This window comes from Otolemur garnettii, unplaced genomic scaffold (genome assembly GCF_000181295.1).
Source record: "Otolemur garnettii isolate 467f Iridium unplaced genomic scaffold, OtoGar3 scaffold00064, whole genome shotgun sequence".
Lineage (NCBI taxonomy): Eukaryota > Metazoa > Chordata > Mammalia > Primates > Galagidae > Otolemur > Otolemur garnettii.
In genome coordinates this window covers 6,927,417-6,947,122 of record NW_003852459.1, presented here as the reverse complement: position 1 = coordinate 6,947,122, position 19,706 = coordinate 6,927,417, and positions in this window count along the sequence as shown.

Genomic DNA, 19,706 nt, shown 5'->3' with positions numbered 1-19,706 from the left:
AGATAGCCAAAAGCACCAATGGTAATTTTGCCAGTGGCTATTTGTTACACATATTTGTTGTGGAAATATATAACCAACATACTGCTCAAATAGATGGCAAGATCCTTGAGGGAAAGACCATGTCTTTTCTACCATTTTACCAGCACTCAATAAATAGCTAATAGTTGATATAGACTTAGACTGTTAAGGATTTGAATACAGGTTGAGGATCTCTTACCCCCAAATTTGAAATCCACAAGGCTCCAAAATCTGAAATTTTGAGCATTGACATGATGCCACACATAGAAATTCCCACACCTGACTTCCTGTGCTCAACCTTTGTTTCATGCATAAAATTAAAAATGTTATATGAATTTACCTTCAGACTATATCTATAAGGTACATATTAAACATAAGTGAATTTTGAGTTTAGACTTGGGTCCCATCCTCAAGATATCTCATTATGTATAGGAAACTATTCCCAAATCTGCAAAAAATACAAAATCTTAAATACATCTGGTCCTAAGCATTTCATAGAAGGGATATTAAACCTGTATTATAACTACAGTAATGAAAAATGTGAACTTTCCTGACTAATGTTGATAACTTTTCTAGAACTTTTCAGCAAGGAGGAAGACGGTACCTACCTATTCCTCCTCCTTCATTCGTTTGAAAGGCAGGGTGTGCAGGTAACCCCTGAAAGGGGAACAGTGAGTTGGCTGAGTTGGTTGTTTTATGAGTTTTCTGCACCCAAGAAGAGCCTGTCTCCTTCCTGCCAGGGCTCTGGTGGGCTGCGGGATACCTTACTGGTGCCACATGCACTCTTTAAAGAGGAGCTGACATAGGACAAACACCCAGTACAATTTTCTGGAATCTAAATCTCATTTGACAGTTTTTCTAGAATGCCTGTCCTACCCAGTAAAGCTCGGCTGTGACACATGCTAAGCAAACTGCCAGAGAAAATCGCTGAGCTTCGTGGACTTTGGTTAGGTGGGTCAGAGTTGACGGCATCATGTCATAGTCATTTTCCATCACCCCAGGGGGAGGAAGGACTGCTCAAAAGATCCATCCTCACTGGGTCTTGTAGCTAGACTTCTGAATGCCACTACAAATCTAAGCACTGCTGCTATTCAGATCTCTTGGAAAAATCAAGAGCTGCTGGACAACTAAAGTGTTTTCTGAAGACAGATAAGCCAGAGTGGTCTACAGATGCTGGAAAGGCACAAGCGAGCAGAGATGAGGAAGATCAGTTCACTTTGCAGAGTCAGCACACACAGTGCTGTGTGCTGAAGAATGAGATCACGTACCAAAGCCCACACAGGGGAATTCCTGCTCTTAGGATGGTGTCTTCCTTGGTGAGTCACAGATGTAAAGTGGTGCTGGAGTCACATGGCCTGGGTTTGAATCTAGCTCTGTTATTTATCCGCTGCATGCATGATCTTGAGCAGGAAATCTGGTCTCTGAGCACAGTTTCCTCTGTTGTATGATAGAAGTGATAACAGTGCCAACGTCACTGAGTTGTGGTGAGGAGCGATAAAACATGAAAGATTCTGAACAAAATGCTGGATGTTTAATGAGTTCTCAGTAAGCAGTGGTTGTTCTTATTAGTGCTTTCTGCAGTCTGTGTCGATCCTTGAAAGCTAGGTCGTAAGCAATAATAGTTCAGCTTGTCCTATGCGGAAATGGCTGGCTGAATGCCGTATTGACAAGAGATGCATCTTTAGGGGAAGTTAAACTTCTGCTCAACAGTATATTACTTTTTCTACTATAAGGCTTGCACTGGTTGTAGACAATGCGATAGTGAATCCAAATTGTTCTGAGAATCTTTTATACTCACCTATATCTACCCTTTCAAGGCTGGACCACAGGGGAGACTACAAAAGAAATTTATTCAACCGTAGAAGCTACTTGCCACATTCACTGCTTGGGGATAACCATTCATACCTATTGGCCGGAGTCGGGGCACAATGGTAACTTTGGATGATGTAGAGACTGGGCATGTCAAGATGACTATTGTCATGGTTTTAGTAAGTAGACTATGTAGTGAGTATGCGTGTGTGGATAAGAAGGGCATCTAGTTGTTCAGTCTTTCAACAAATATTTACTGAATGCCTACTGAATACTACGAGCTTTGGTGCAACTGTAAGTAGACATGTTCCTACTGTTGAGCTATTTGCAAGCAGAGTCATTTTCTGATCTTCCTCTGTTAACTCTGTTTTCTCCTTTCCAAGTGGTTTCTTGGTAGGTCCAGCCAAGGGGAGACTCCAGAAGGAGAGGGTAAAGCATTTCTCACTGTGTCCCCCACCTCTAGCTTTGAGAAGCAACTCAAGCTTTTTTTACCTCCTACCGAGTAGCGTCTGGTAAGACTCTAACTCCCACTGGGCAGTGCAGGGAGGCCTTAGAATCGTGAAACAGTCACTCCTTTCTTTGTTCTTCCAGCCTTAGGAATGGGAGCAGCTTTTCACTCTTGCTTACCTCTGGCCGGTTTCATTCTGAATTTCTCCAACACCTTCATAACTAGTTTCCTAAATTAAATTCTTTCTTTAATTTACTTAATATGGTCTTTGTTTACATGACTAGACTGTGAGTGATACAGCCTCAGTACTTCGCAGTATTTTTGTGGGAACAGATATTATTCAAATAGTCCTATAAACAGATGATGACACACTGTGATAAGCTATGAAGCACAAGTACAAGGAAAGCATGGAAGTGGTGGGGCCTGTGTTGATCTATGAAGCACAGGCACAAGGAAAGCATGGAAGTGGTGGGGGCTGTGTTGATCTATGAAGCACAGGCACAAGGAAAGCATGGAAGTGGTGGGGGCTGTGTTGATCTATGAAGCACAGGTACAAGGAAAGCATGGAAGTGGTGGGGGCTGTGTTGATCTATGAAGCACAGGTACAAGGAAAGCATGGAAGTGGTGGGGCCTGTGTTGATCTAGCCCAGGGTCTTCCTGTTCCAACTGAGGTTCCCTCACTTGAAGCACTGCTATTTGCTGGGAACTTGCTGGAAATGAAGAACCTCAGATCCTACCCCGGTTACAACTAATTCAGAATCTGCATTTTAACCAGCTCCCCAGCGCAGAAGAGTGTTTCCGTGATAACATCTGTTTTCTGTCTGATGACTGGAGCTCGGTCCTCCCTGCTCTGGTCCACAGATTATACAGAGTCAGTGGGAGCACTGAATTGCAGCTCCATTCCGATTAAGAATGCTTGCAATGCCTGATTCTTGATCCCGCCTGAGCAAACACTGCAGGCCAGAATCTATAGCCAGTGCAAGAGAGAGAATGGAGATGAGGGTGATGGTTGGGATAATTCAGGAAGAAGAGGCTGAAAACTGCTTCTCAGATGACTGTTTTCAGGCAGCTGGAAGTGGAGTTCTAGGAGATTGAGTCTTTAAAATATATTGAAGCATATTGTGGGAAAGAAAGTATCTGTCCCAAAGTGGCCATATCTTGCATGAGAATACAGGACATTTGATAACCATGTCCTTTCCCCACCAGTCAATTTCAGGCGAGATTCACATGCATTGTGTTTTCAAACTACAACGGAAGAAACTGTCAGACAGTTGTGCATTTGAAACTAAAAAAAGGAAAATGTTAAATGCAGGTTTTTAGTGATCTCTTTAACATTTTCATAGTTTCTCCGGCCCACTCCCAACCCAAGCACATTTATTTTGTTCTTCATTCTCTGTGGTCATCCCCCAGAAGTGAGGATGGTGGAAGAAGGGTCTGGAAGCAGAAGACCAGGTCAACTCCCTCGAGGTATAATATGGAATAAATATATCTGGTTTTTATTCCCAGTTCCTGTTACAGAGTTCCTAAAACCTTTGGAATTTCCTTAGTAAAACAGGCGTCTCCAGATCCTTCTCCCATGCTTGGTCTTATCCCTCTCTTCATCTGGGTGTTCATCTGTATCCTTCAGAATATTCTTTGTGATAAACCAGTAAATGCAAGTAAGGGTTTCCCTGAATTCTGTGAGTTATCCTAGAAAATTCATCAAACTCAAGGAGGGAGGCAGTTGGGAGAAATCTGGCTTATAGCCAGTCAGATGTGCAGGGGACAACCCTAATAACTGGCATCTGAAGTGGGGCACAATCTTGTGGGACTGAGTGCTCGACCTGTGAGACCTTATGCCGTCTCCAGGAAGGTAGTGTTAGAAGTCAATGCTCACATAGATGCACCCTGCACTGAGTGTGAGCAGAGAGAAAAAGCCAGTTTTTTCCTGTACATCCCCCATGTCATTCTGTGAGCTGTGCTAACTTGGGGAAGCCCTTGCAATGCTCATGTTTTTTTTTCACGTGCCAAACGGGACTGAAAAGCATAACTGATTGGTTTGTGGTGTGGCTCAAATAGCACAAGAATATGCTCTCTGTAATGAAAGGAACTGACGAGTGTTGACAAACTACATTTAAAGCAAAGTAAACTGGCAAAGCTCTAAGGAGAAAATGAAAGGTGTCAAAGGTGCATTAAAGTGAGAAGCTCTGCAGCTTGGGTCAAAAAGACTAACGAATCTCCTCCTAAAAAGGTTGTTTTTAAAATGCCAGCCCATATACTTTTCAACCATCTCATGCCTCTTGAGTCTGTTTTGAATTTGTGGCTGCTAATACTGACCATTTTCTTACTTGTGGCCGTGCAGATTGAGACCTATTCAACAAATATTTTTGCTGAGCTCTGACTCGAGGTGTCTGAGATACTCAGTGAACAGATCAGACCCAAACACTCTGTCCTGTGGAGTTTGTATTTTAATGAGGCCCAGTTGCTGTATCAGTGATCCTCATGGCTGCACTTGAGCCTATTAAATACCCATCAGCTTTGCCCAGGGTCCTGGAACCTAGCCAGTCCTAGGTTGGATGAGTATGAAAATTTCTGTTTTAGTTGATTGCTACTCGTAATTGCTGTTTTTCCAGCACTAATCTTACACTGAGTAAAAGTATTTCATATTTCCCCTATTTCTGGGAATCCTCTTCATGCCACCGTCTCCAATGACTCAGTCTTCTTTCCTGACTATGTCGAATCTACTGCTAACTCCCTAGCGTGAGGTCTGAGGCTGTGTAGCACAGTATTCCTTTATTCACTCACTGATCCATTCACTCATTCCTTCAACTAGTATTTATTGAGCACGTGATGCTAGGAAATGAGGATACAGCCCTGAACAAGCCAGAGAACAATGCCGTCTTCATGGAGCATCCTTTCGAGGAGGGAAGCCAGTGGATGCAATGAACTACTCAATTAGAGTTGAGAAGAGCACAGCAGAGGAAAAGGGTGTCGTACTATCAGAGTCTCTAACAGAGGTACTGGCCTGGCCTGGTAGTTCAGCTCCTTGTGGCAGTGACAGTCAAACTGAGTTTGGGAGCGTGGGAGATACTAACCAGGGGAGGGTGAAAAGCAGAGCCTTTCATGTAGAGGGGTAGCGTGTGTAAAGGCTCTGCGGCAACAGAGAACTTGGCATATTTGAGGAACTGAAGAGAGTCGTTTGACTGGATCACAGAGAGTGAGTGGGATTGGGGAACAGGGTGAACTGGAGAAGTACAGAGGCTTCTATGTACTGCTACAGATATGATCTCATCTATGTTTTTAAGCAAACATTTTGGCTGCCATGTAGACAATGTGCTGAAGATGTGGCGAGAATGGATGTGGGGAGACCAACTGGGAAGCTATTTTAGCTGTCCGGGAAAAAGATGAAGTCAGTTTGGATCAGGGTGGTAGCCTTGGAAGATGGAGAGAAATCAGTAGATTTTTGTTTTGTTTTGTGACATGAGTCTTGCTCTGTCTCCCAGGCTGAGTGTAGTGGGGTCATCACAGTTCAGGGCAACCTCAAATTCCTGGGCTTGAATGTTCCTCCTGTTTCAGCCTCCCAAGTAGCTATGACTATAGCTGTGTGCCACTATGCCCAACTAATTTTTCTATTTTTTTGTAGAGATGGGGTCTTGCTCTTGCTCAGGCTGATCTTGAGCTCCTGGAGTAAAAGAGCTCCTCCTGCCTCGGGCTTTTAAAGTGCTAGTAGGATTATAGGTGCGAGCCATCATGCTTGGCCAGAAATCAGTACATTTAACAGGTATTAAGAAGTGAAAATTGGCAGGCTGTAGTGACTGAGTGGATATTTCCTTATCCACATCCAAGGAAAAGGAAAGATCAGAGATGGCACCCAGGATTCTGACGTAAGCATCTGGGTGAGTGGTGGTATTGTTCCCCGAGATGAGACATGCTGGAAGAGGACTGGGTTTCTGGAACAAAATCACTTTAATTTCGAGCACTTTGGGTTTGGGCTGCCTTTACAACATCTGCTAGGAGCTGTTAAGTAAGTGGCTGGATATACAAATCTGGAGGTTAGAGGTAATGTTTGGGCTGCAAATTGCAATTGCTGATAACCACCTTGGTCATGGTTGGGTAAACACGTCAGGCATTGAAACAATATCTCAGATCTTAACTGATGGCAAAAGCACCCTGTCAGCTCTCTTCATAAAATGAATCTTCCAATTCATATTTTCAATGCCTCTTGCAAGGTCTTAAGGATTTTACAATGCCTCCATATTAGATCCCAGACTTCAGACGCAGGATGCCAAGTTGATCTGTACTACTCATGATCTGATACCTAGCTGTGACGACAATGAAATATCATCTGTTTAAATATCATGAATTATCTTTCAATATCCATTCACCCTTCCTCCTGAACAACAGAACCTAAGGCTACATTTCCTAGCCTCTTTTGGAGTCATGTGTGACTAAAGTGTTTACCAGTGAGCTGAAGGGTAGTGCTGTGTGGGTAGAATTGCTAGTGGACAGAAGGCAGGGTGGAGGGAAGCTCATGTCCTTTTTCTGTTTCTTGGAATTCAGATGTAATGGTGGAACACCAGCTACCATCTTGGACTAAGAAATCTCGTGTGGCAGAACAGAAAGATAGAAGGAACTTGGGTCCTTGATGACTTTGTGGACCTTAACATTAGACTTAGGTTGATTAAAGTATACCTTGTTCTGTAAGTGGGATGGGACTCTATGGGCATTAAAGTCATAGTTGGATTTCTATTAGTAGTAGTTGAATTCACTTTTTTTACTCTATGTTCAGCAATTACCTGTGCACTTTGCTATGCAACTTACCATGGCATGTAATTTGGTGTGTAGAGAATAGGTCTGCATCTCATCCAAAGAAGTTTATTACAAGAGTGCTAGCATTTAATATTGTTTATCTCTTGCCAAAGACCTGATCAAAAGCAGCATAAAGCAGGGATCAGGAAGATCAGCAAATGGGATTGAACGGTAAGTAGAACTGTAGAACTCCAACAAAAGACAAGAATGTGAATTAGTTAATGATTTTTAAAAAGTGTTTGCTGATTGCATCAGTGAACTTTTGCTGCATAACGAACCACCCCTAAACTTCCTGACTGTTATGGACTGAATGTTTGCATTTCCCTCAAATTCTTATTTTGAAACTCTAATTTCCCATGTGATAATATTTGAAGAGGGCCTTTGGGAAGTAATTTGGTTTAGCTGAGGTCCTGAGGGTAGAGCCCTCGTTAGTGCTCTTATAAAGAGTGGAAGAGAAACTGGACTCTCTTTCCCCCCTCCTTCGCTCCCCCTCCCCCTCATTCCTCTTCCTTACCCCCGACCTGATTCCACAGTAAGGACACAGAGAAGGCAGCCCTGGAAACTAGACATCAAATCTGCCTGCACCTTGACCTTGTACTTCCCAGATTCCAGAACCATAAGAAATAAATGTTTGTTATTTAAGCCATTCAGTCTATGGGTTTTTGTTTTAGCAGCTTGTGCACTAAGACAGTAACTTAAAACAATAACCATTTATTTAAATGATGCTTTTACAGATTAGTAATTTGGGCCAGGCTCAGCTGGGCTGCTCTGATGATCTGAGACAGACTTGGCTGCTCTTGGCTGGAGCTCACTGATGCATCTGCAGTTGGGTGCCAGATCTGCTGAGGCTGACTGACTTTTGACTGGGGTGCCTTGATTTTCCTCTAGGCAGCTTCTTATTCTCCAGGACTTGTTTACAACATGATAAAGGTAAGAGGAAACCCAAAAGAGTGAGTGGATATGTGCAAGCCTTCTCAAGGCCCAGGCGTATAACTAATACAAAGCTACATATGCACCCGGCTATTGGGCAAAGCAAGTTGCTAGGCTAGCCCAGATTGAAGGAGTGAGAAAATAAATTTTATGTCTTGATGAATTTCAAAGTGCATGGGAGAATTTTTAGCTGTGTTTGCAATCTGCCACCTAGATACCTAAATACCTGAAGAAAGATGGTGAGGAAATGTAGGCTCTAGAAGGAGTAAGTTATCTGATACCTCCTGCTGGGACATGTAACCCAGAGCTAAGGAGCCTGGCTGTGCAATTAGGAAGCCCTGGATTCAAATCCTGACTGTGTTATTGATTGGTTGGGTTTCTTAGTTATAAGGACTATGTCATGGGCTTGTGAGGAGAGTATGGATGTAAAATTCTTAGTGCCTGGCATGCACTAAGCAATAGCAAATATAAGTGTTATACTTGTTGTTATATAGTAAGATACTGCTGTGGCATAGGACCTGGATTGCAGATAGGATCTGCCAGGATCAGAGATGGTGGGTTGAGCAAATGAGTGGTTGGTTTAGGCTGGGGGAGAGATGAAAGGCTTGTCATAGGATTACATAGTAGACTAGGATGAGACCAGAATTCAGGGTCAGAAAAACTAGGGATCCCCCTTGTTAGAGACATGAAGGTTAGCAGGAGTGTTCTAACAACAAAAATAGTTTACATGTATTGAGCACTTACAGTGTGCTAGGTGCTATTTTACGTGCTTTACAATATTAGCTCATTTAATCCTCACAACACCCCCATCTAGGCATTATTGCCATTCCCATTTTATACATAGGGAACTCGAGGCATAGCTGAAGAGAGGTGGAGCCAGAATCCCGGCCAGATCTGTCTCACTCTTGACTCTAAGCCCCTAGCACTGTCACTGTACTGTGGAAAGGTCCAAGGTGAGAGACAAAACCAGGTGAGTGTAGCTTGGATGTCTCCAGAGAGGCAGAGTAGATTCAAGCAGGCACTGTGGCATCCAGAGAACCTCAGCTAAGGAACTGCTGGTGTCCAGGGGAGAAGGGGAAGAGCGCTGTCCTATTAACTGAGACCTTCTGCGTAACCTAGTCCCACTTGCACTATTTCAAGCATTAAAATGTCTAGTCCTCAAAATGAAGAGGACGAGAATTACTTTCCCTTCACAACTAGATACTGGAAAGAATAATCTCCATTGCTGTCTTTGCTTCCTCTTCTACTACTCCTTCGGCCTAGGCAGCCTGACTTACCTCTCCTTGGGTAAGGTCATCAGTGACGTCCATTTCATATCCAGTGGGTTCTATTTGGTCCTGTTTCTTGATGCGGAGGAGCTGCGGGTTATTCATTATCGAGCTGCCCTTCTCCCTACCCAGAGTATCCTGGCCTGGAGGAGACTTTGTCAAAATACACCCTCAGATAATCTACTCCTTCTCCAGGCCAAATCCACACTCCTCCCCTCATCCTTACAGTAGTACATTCCTAAGGCCAATTGCAAGCAACTTTACTGTTTCAAGTTTTTTTCCTGTTCCTTTAGAAACACAAGGGCTTCTACAGTCACTGATTTGTAGGCTGGAGTATGGGGCTCTGAAATGGGGGTGGTAACTCTCATCTCTAGAGCCCATGTTGTCATACTTTATACCCGGATACCAATCTGTGAAGTATGATGCAGACTATTTTTATCATACAGGTAAGGAAACTGAGGCTCAGGGGGAAAATTAATGTACAGGCTGTAGGAAAGGGGCTTGGATTCAAATACAGGTCTTCACCTCCCCAGGTCAGTTTGACATCGGAGCCTGTGTTTTCCTGCTACCTCACGCTGCCTCTAAGAAGTCACAGATTGTATGCCTCGGGATCAATAGCTTTGTCTGCAATAGCACATGAGTCTAATTTGCAATTATTTATTTGTTTATTATTTATTTACTATTGTTGCCTTTGGGACACGGCAGAGTCTGGCTGACTGATTAAGGAGAATTTCAGACCTGCTTCCTAGTTGGCTGAATAGCCAAAGGTATTCTATTGGGTTGCCTGAGTGCTGCTTTTTCTATAATTTGTAGCCAGAGTCTACCCTTAATTAGGACGTCCCTGGGATTTTATGAGGAGGGAAAAACGCACTGGTGAGATTACAGATCAATAGCTCTTCCACAGACACATAGATAGAGAGCAAGGCATAGTTCAGAGATTAGGGACTGCAATCCAGGCGTGAAGGCACCTTGGAAAAACACATATTTTATCCCACCCCCCTCTGGGATCATTGAATGTCACTGAAGCCAATAAGTTAAAATGTAATATGTGAAGCTTAATGGGCAAAGCGGCAGATTAACGGAGGAAAACGAGAGGCATTTCTTGACCTGGTAATTTGGAAGGAGAGTAGGTGAAGTGTGTAAATTAGAGAAAATTCAAAGGTGAGTCATTCTGGAAAGGTCTAGGGGGCATATATTACACTAACTGCAGCTCAGAATTGTGGGTCTCACCCCTGAAATCCACTAAAACAGGGCTTCCTAGCAGTTTTTAACATTTTAATACTTGTGTTGTTTGCTTGATTTTGTGATATGTGGTCTATGTTTATTTAAAACTTCAAATGAATTATAATGATTCTTTCTGTGAAGTTTTAATGCATTCCCTTGAGGTAATTAGAGGCACTTTGTGGCGGGAAGCTTCCCAGGGCTGGGAATTACGGCATTATGGAAATGAAACCCACGTGCTACCTCCTTCCATTTTTAATTTAGAAGGAACAGCTGGATGTAGTGTTTAAAAGCTGAGGGAATAAAGGAAAGAAACTCAGAGTTCCAATGGACTGGTTCAAAAAGAGAAGGGAAGTAGTGGTGACCAGTCACTTTTGACTTTCTTACTCAAGAAAGTCAAAAGTCAAGTCTGAGTAGGAATTAGAGTTGTATTCCATCAAGAATCTAATCCCTGCCCAACTCTTAGGAAGTTATGTCTAGATCATTCATTCAACAAATATTTATTCAGAGCTAGTATGGGCCAGGCGCCATGTTTCACAGTGGACATTCAGTGGTGAAAGAACGACACTCCTCATCCTCAAGAAACTGACATTCTGGTGGAAAAGATGGATAGTCAAATATGGTACTATGTGAAGCCGTGCTAAGTAATATTTTAAAAGGAAGTAGGATAAGTGAGCTTTCAATGCAAGAGGTATATTTTTTAAAGGGAATTTTCTTTTTTAAAATTTCAAATTAATATGAGGGCACAAATTTTTAGGTTACATTGTTACCACTTTCAAGGTAAGTTGTAGTTGAGCCCTTCACCTAGAGGGCATGCCGAATACCTTCACATTGTGCACATTAGGTGAGATCCTGCCAATTGCCCTCCCTCCTTCTGCCAGTTGCCCTCCCCATCCCCCCTCTTCCTCCTCTCCCTCCCCCTTTGCTAGACTATATTTGTGTTCTATCATTCATGTGGACGTGTACTTGTTTATAGGTTTCATATTAGTATTGAGTGTGTTGGATATTTTCTTTCTATTCTTGAGATACTTTACTAAGAAGAATGTGTTTCACCCCATTCAGGTAAACATAAAAGATGCAAGTCTCCATATTTTCTTATGGCCAAATAGTACTACTCTTCAGTATACATATGCCACAGTTTGTTAATCTATTCATGGGTTGATGGGCATTTGAGTTGCTTCCATGCCTTGGCAATTATGAACTGAGCTGCAATAAACATTCTCATAGTCTTTAATCATCAGAGAAATGCAAATCAAACCCACTCAGAGATATCACCTAACTCCAGTGAGATTACCCATATCACAAAGTCCCACTTGGAGATATCACCTAACTCCAGTGAGATTAGCCTGTATCACAAAGTCCCAAATCTGTAATATCGGCATGGATGTGGAGAGAAGGCAACACTTCTACGCTGCTGGTGAGATTGCAAATTAATACAACTTTTATAGAAAGAAGTGTGGAGAATTCTTAACTAAAAGTCAACCTTCCATTTGGTCCTATGATTCCATTACTAGGTTATCTACCCAGAAGAACAAAAATATTTTACCACAAAGACATTTGTACCACAAAGAGGTGCTTTTAATATAGAATGATTAGGGAGGGACTCTCTAAGATCACACTATAGGAAAAATGAATTGGTCTGTGTCAGTCTTTAATGAAGTAAAAAATAGCAAGTACAATGCACTTATAAGCCTGGGTCACAGGATGACTGGGAAACAGGTCACCAGAATTCCTTTTGAAATTTATAATGCCTTTGGTGATACTATTAAATGAATATTTAGAAAAGGACCTTGAGTTTTCATAGAGTCTCATTGCCAGAAATTTACCAAACCTCGGGCTTGAAACTCGGCAGTTTCTCCAGCCTTGCTAATAATATAAATCTGTGATGGGAAGGACCACTGAGAAATCCCAGTTTGGATACTAGTTTAGTTTACTATTGTACCTGGTCCCCAGTAATGGCAGGAACAGGAAAGGCAATTATCCAACTCCAGGGAAAAACAAACCGAGATGCTTGGACCACACAATACACAGTAGTCATTCTTTTTGACAGGTTGTCGTGGTGTGTTAAATACAATTTCTTATCTAACATCTGAGGTTGAGAAATAATGTGGTGTAGAAACTTCAGCAAGATCACAATAGGCTACTGGGGGAAGTTTTATCTTCAAGACAAAAATCACTTGTTTACTTAAGCAAGCGATTATCCATCTGCTTCCCTAGGCCTAAATCTATAGCATATTTCAGAATCTTTCCTAGGTTGGGAATTATTTGTCCGTAAGAAACAGAACCCCTTTAAACAATCTCAAGGAAAACTAGAGAAATTTATGGAAAAGATACAAGGCATGGAACTCAAGGGAAGGAAATCAGTTGGGGCTGGTGGGATACTGGAGATTAATTCGGAAATCACAAAGAATGGGAGTTATTTTCTCCAGCTTCTCTGCCTCTCTGCTTGTCACCCTCATTTGCGTCTCTCTGAAGAGGGGCTTCCTAAGTTTCTCTGAGCACACAGCTGCTCCTGCTCACTTCTGCCCTACGTTACCTCCTTGTTCATTCTTAAAAAGACACCCACTAGACCTAGTCCTACTAAATGAATAAATGTGTAAAAAGCAGATTATAAATAAATATACCTGGTATAATCCTATTCTATATTTTTAATGTGTGTACGTTTGCTTAGGGAAAAACAGCGGAAAGAAATGCATGAACATGTTTTTAATAGTTATCGTGAAGTGATGGGATTGTGGGTGATCTAAATATTTTTCTTCTCCTAGGTATGTGCTTTTCCATCATCAGCATATACTATTTTTGTAATTGTGAAAAAATTATTGAAGAAAAAGTTAAGGTGAAATACATATGGTAACTCAAAGTGGTCTAGGACTAAACCCAAGAAATGCAGTAGCTACACATATATGCCAGGGAGGGAGGGCTTAAATTGCCCTAGAGAGGTACCAGGAGAGACTCTCTCTCTCTCTCTCTCTCTCTCTCACACACACACTCACACACACACAGAGTGGAGCCAGCTCTTTATAGTTACACTTATTTCATTGCTTTCAAGAAAACTCTCTCAGATCATTGTGGGTATGGCCATGGAACAGAGTTTGTAAACACTGATTACATGCTCACCCAGACCTAAGGATTTTCTCTCTCTTTTTCCTTCTTGTGCCTCTATCAATAATATTGTCTGAGATGCAGTGAGTCCTGCAGCATCCCACTTATGGTGAGACTCACTGCTCAGTGACATCCACGTGATAAATTTGGGACCCTGAGTTTCATGTGTTCCCTGACTTGGCCCCTTCCTGAGGACAGCAGAGTGCACCCTGCAGCCCCCTTTCCTTCTACACCTCACCACTGAACAAGCTGGTGCTGAGAGCCTCTCCTGGGCCCTGTCACCTGCAGGATCAAGTCCTCCCTGCTCAGCATGGCCGAGCGAGCCCTCGGTGGGCGCCCCGCCTCCTGCCCGCTCTCCGCCTGCCCCTGCCTGCGCTGCAGTAACGCTGCCTGGATCGCAGCTCTCCTCACACACGGTGGCATCTCACACTTCCTTGTGGTCATACGTGCTGTTCCTTCCCTCTGGGATGCTCTTCTCTCCCGTGTCTGCTTGGATAGCCTCTCTTTCACTCTTCTGCTCAGATGTCACATCTTCTGGGCACATTTCCTAAAATCGCAAATGGAAACTTGATTCCGTGTGTGCCTTTGTACTGTGGAGCACCCCGAGCTTTGCTTCTACAGAGCTGCTGGTAACTTGCTACACGCCTGTCTCTCCCAGAGGAGAGGCAAGAACTGTTTCATTGTTTCCAAATCCTCAGTTCTTGTTACCTTGGAAATTCTCACTAAATGTTCCTCCAATGAATAAATGATTCCAGTTTGGGACTCCTGAACATATTCTGTACTGGAAGGTACAGTGGGTTAAAGTAAAAGGGAAAAGGCAAGAACAGGCTGCAACGGAGGCTTTGCAGGCGGCGTCTCCTTTAATCTCAACAGCCCCGTGAGATTTTTATTATCCATCCCACTTTACAGATGAGGAAACTGTATGTCAGAGGAGTTAAACAATTTGCCCCAAAGCGTGCTTCCTGAAAACAACAGAGTGAGAGCTTGAACCTGGTTCTAAAGCCTGTGCTCTTTTAACTATAGAATCTATGTGAATAAAACTTGTGTCCGCACTAGGGAGTAATGTGACCTAATGCAGTTCATTTAACCCATCAAAGTCAGATTTTTCACATCTGTAAAGCAAATAGCAGGTAGTTCTCATACCTTGTTTGCACATTAGAATCATCTGCAAAGCCCAATATATATGTGCCATTCCTGCACCCAGAGATTCTGCTATTGGTGTGGGATAGCGCCCAGAAATCAATAGGTTTTTTCCAAATCTTCCCAGGAGATTCTCAAGGGCAGCCAGAATTAAGAAGCAATGCCCTAGCTCAGTACTTCTTCAGCTTAAATGAGGATACAATTCATCTGGAGACTTTGTTAAATGAGGATTCCAATTCAGTGGGTTTCAGGTAGGGCTGCAGATTCTGCATTTTTAACACTTTTGGGAGCGGCTTATGTGGCTAGTTGTCACAGTACACTCGGAGTAGCACGACTTTGAGTAGGCAGCCTGCATCCTGAATGACCAAGTCACAATCAGCAAACAAAGGCAGCGGCTGCCATCACCCCTCTGTTCACACGAGCAATTGCCTTCCCTGCTCAGTTCAGTTTCTGAGGACCCAAAGTCTTCGGGCCTAAGTGGCACTGACCACCGTTACTCTCTTTTTTGCTAGGTTCGGTAGTTGGATCTGGCTCATCCCTTGGTAGGTTTACAGGGCTTAGGAAGCAAAGCAGGAAAACACCCGGCTTGGGACACAACTGAGAAAGGCCGTTGGGCAGGCAGGCGGGGCAGCAAGTAAAACCAGCCAAGGCCTTCGGGAATCCAAAGGCAGTGGAAGGTGAGGCAAGCCTGTTTTTTGTTCAGTGCCAGACTTCTTGGCCGGCTGGGCTCTGAAGGCCAGTACAACAGTAAAGGGTACATTAGTTGGGCAAAGGTGGGTGGAAGGCAAGAGATGAGAGAACTGTTAAAGTGTAGCCAAGGGCTTAGAACGAGCCAAGATGGCTTCCCAGGAGGCTAAGCTGTGAGCAATCATTAATCAATCCGTGGTGTGCAGCTGTTCACTATCTACTAACTACTATCTACCAACCCTGAGCTGGGTGTGTGTCTTATGGGAGGGGAGGTGGAGGTTGAATGGCTTGTGAATGTTTGTGAGTCAGAGAAGAAACCTGGCTCACAAAAGCCCTGTTGCCATCCAAGAGGCAGATGCTGAGTCCCCAGACAACCAATGAAACCACTTTAAACCAAAGACCTGTGATCGATTTATAGATTGACAACTGGTGCAGCGTGGTTGAGCAATCTACTAGAACTCCATCTGAATATACACGCTGCTGCATGCACGCGGGTGCAGCCTAGACCGTCTGGGGTTCATGTCACTGAAGAGAGGGAACATGCAGAGAGCCATTTAGGTAAATTCGATGTTAGGGAGATTTTCTCCCCCAAAGTTTGAGGACCCCCTGGTGGGTCCACTAAAGAAAGAACTTCAAAACCTCATTCTCATTTGGAATTTCTAATTCCAAAATTTCCTTCTAAGTTTCGATTTTGCTTGGCCTGGAAGCAAGGGCAGGACTCAGACGGCCTCTTGCTAAATGGTCTTCTGGGGCCACAGTTCCGTGTTTATGGATCGGAAAACCCAACACCTTCGCTGCTCAGATAACCTGCTAGACACAAAGTATTTTTCACAGAGTTGGGAGCTGGAATACTCTGCTTTTTTGTTTAGCTGTTTGAAAAGGAGGATTAAAGAAAAAAAAAACCAGAAGCTCACCACAAATAGATGGCATGCAGCTTGTTTTGTAAAGCAGCACCTCTAAACTGTACCCCTGTTCCTGATGGAAACTGAAGGCAAAGCCAAGTCAGCTTTGTGCAAATTCAGCAATGCCGGGACCCCTTGGCAGAATGCCACGCCATCCTTGCTTGGGTGCTGTTCGCGCACAACCTTACTTGCTTCCTTCCAAAAATCAAACAGGTAGAAATTCCTGATCAACTTCTTTATCACCAGTAATCTGACCTGCAGGCTTGTACCCTGGGGTTCACTGCTCAAATATAATACCTGGGAAAAGAAGAAAAGGAGTAAAGAGACTCTTCTTAACCTTTGCAAATGTCACGCACTATTTATATAACATTTACCACTTTTATTTTCCACAGAGTAAGATTTTGTGAGGAGAAAGAAGTGCGCACCTTAAGGTAAACTGCATTCCTACGGGTTTTAAATTACAGCCCCTCCTCACTGAGGGTAAACTCATTGTGTGGACATCATTCTTCAGGGGCCAGTTTGGCCTTGTAGTAAACAACTTGAAGTCTATGTCTTGGATGATTCACAAAACTGGTTTTCTAACAGCTTTAGGGGAGAATTTATTTATTTTTTTGCCCTGAAATTAAAAAAATAAGCACTGCTAAGAGATATCTCTTAGGGCTTAGCAGTGCTAAGTTGCTATCTGTTGGGTGGAAGTTTTGGAATTCTTTCAGGCTAGGGTCATACTAAATGCAACAAGTTTTCATTTTCTAATCCCATCTTATTACATAAAATCATATTTTTATAAAGACTAGACTCAAATTAAGGCTTTATTGTCTTCTTTGTGGAACCCCTGGAGGCCTGAACTTGACTGTGTGAGTGACCATGTGAAGGCTGGTGTTTTATAAATCCTAGAAAGGAAGAAGTCACAAAATCTCATTGTGACAACCCTCCTCACTGCAGGTAGATAAGAAAAGTAACACAAGGTAATGCCACGCGGGGATCACGAACCTCCAGGAAACGTGGTAGCCAAGTGTACAAATACTGTGGCCTCACTGAAGGCGCTTGTTTCAACGATAGTACAGGCTTCCTACATGTGATCTTTTAATAAAAATGACATTTTTAGATTGTGAGCTTCTAAATGGCTGAAATGGCAGAGTGTTTAAGGGCACTCCACTTTGTCTTAAAATGGCTGCTGTGGCAGAATTAGGCAATGTCGGTGAGCAGTGCTCAGGGCCCCTTTGGCCTAGAAGTTGTACTTTGCTTGGCAGTCACCATGTTTAAAAATGAATCATTTGCCACATTTTAAGATAAGGATGTTTCAAATAAAAATATGGATTACTGGACTCTTGAAAAATGGGTAGATTCTGGGAAAGACTGGCCCACATTCCCACATTCTCGTTAGGCTGGAATGGAGTGGAGCTGCCACTTACACAGAGCACAAGCTCTCCAGCTTGCCCCGGTGTGCTGAGGCCTGCTGTGCTCACCGTATGTTAGTTACCTCCTGGGTCCCTGTAGGCCTTTGGTCAAAAACCAAAATTTGAATGCAGATTCTAGGGTGGCGCCTTGCGTGTTTGGAGGCCCACAGGTGCCACCTAAGGCAGTTGTGAGGTCTCTCCCTTTCCCTCCCTGGTTCGTTCTTCCTTCTTGTAGGGGCTTTGCAGCATAGACAAAGGAGCCCAGAGTCAGGGGTCAGGCACTAGTCTCGATTGATTAACTACTTTTATCTAAAGTGATAAAAGTGAATCAGAAAAGCCTCTTAATCTCTTGGAGTCTGTTTCTTCATCTGTAAAACGAGGGCTCATGTATTTCATTCAACTGACTTTCCAAACGCACCTATTCTGTTCCGCAGATCTGAGGAAGCACCGAAGGACCCGGTTATAGAATGGCACAGACTGATGGTGTGTAGGCAGGGTCTGTGCTGATGTCTAGCATCTTTTCAAAAGAGAGTGAATGTGAATGGCCTCAGGCAGTTTCCCAGAGGGCCCTCATCACCTGCTCGACCTGCAGGACATTTGAATCCATGAATAAGCCCCATCTCTACAGCCCTTTCCCACTCTGCCATCCCGGCTTCTTTCTTTCTCTTCCACACGGCTTCTTTCTCAACCTTGCCTCTTTCTTTTGTTCTCTCCCGTCTCCATCTCCCCCAGCTGAAGGCTTGCCAGGGGCTTAGCTTTTAAAGTCTGCCATGCAGTTTCTGGTGAGAGAATTCTTTTGGCTCCGGCCCTTTGTTGCTTTTCATCTTCACCTTGACAATAAGGACACGATTCTCAGTTTTACTCTGTAGCTGGGTTTACTGTTAACAGCAGTTTCCCTCCCTTTTTGCAGCAGCTGTTCTCATTCTTCCAACCGGTTTTTGAAAGACTTGAATTTGGAAATACGGTTGCTGTGTGCCTCTTCAGAGATTCATCCATAACTGTCAGAGCCTTTTCATTCCCTGTCTTTTGTATAGGTTCCTTTTATGAGCAGAGTAATTTGCATTCGTCTTTAATTCTTAATTTGTCTTTGCATTTACTGTGGATGTAACATGCAGCTGAATTTGCATTTTCTTTTCACTTCCATTCTCATGGACTGGGGCTGTCTGAGGTGTAAACCACGCAGAGATTCAGGAGTATGTTTGCCGAGTGGTAAGCGTGGCTCTGCTGGCTTGATTTGATTCCCCCCTCTGCTTACTCTGAGTTGTTTTATTATATTTAGATGCTGTAAACTGTAATCAAACGTTGACTATATTTTCCAATCCACTGATTCCTCAATCTCATTAGCTGAATATTAGACCTTTAAATACCAATTGTATTCACTTACCAGAAGAAATCCCATGTCAAAGGGTGTTAGATGCTTAGGTATGGAAAATGCAGGGTTTATTCTGTCCCTGTCACTGCACGGTTGGGTACATATCCCATAGATCTCTCGTCCTTAGTTTCTTTATCTATGTAAGGGGACTAAAAATAGCTTTTTTAAAAAACTTTAAGTTAATGTGAGGGTATAAACAACCAGGTCAAAATATTTGAATTTGTTAGGTAAAGTCGCTCTTGTAGTTATGTCCTACACTCAAAAAGTGTGACAAAAACTCCCACACGGTGCCCATTCCATGGGAGTACCCCACTCCCACCCCCCTCCTTTGTTCCCCCTCTCCCCAACTTGAACTGAAATGAGTTTTTCTCCTAGTGGGCATACATTAGATCATCTACTGCCTTCCTATTAGTATTGAGTACATTGGGTAATTTTCCATTCTTGTGAAACTTTAGTAAGAAGAAGGTGTTTCAACTCTATCCAGGTTAATACCAAAGATGTGGAGTCACCGTCTTTTTTAATGGCTGAATAGCACTCCACGATATACATATACCACAGCTTGTTAGTCCATTCCTGAGTTGATGGGCATTTAGGTTGTTTCCACATCCTGGTGATTGTAAATTG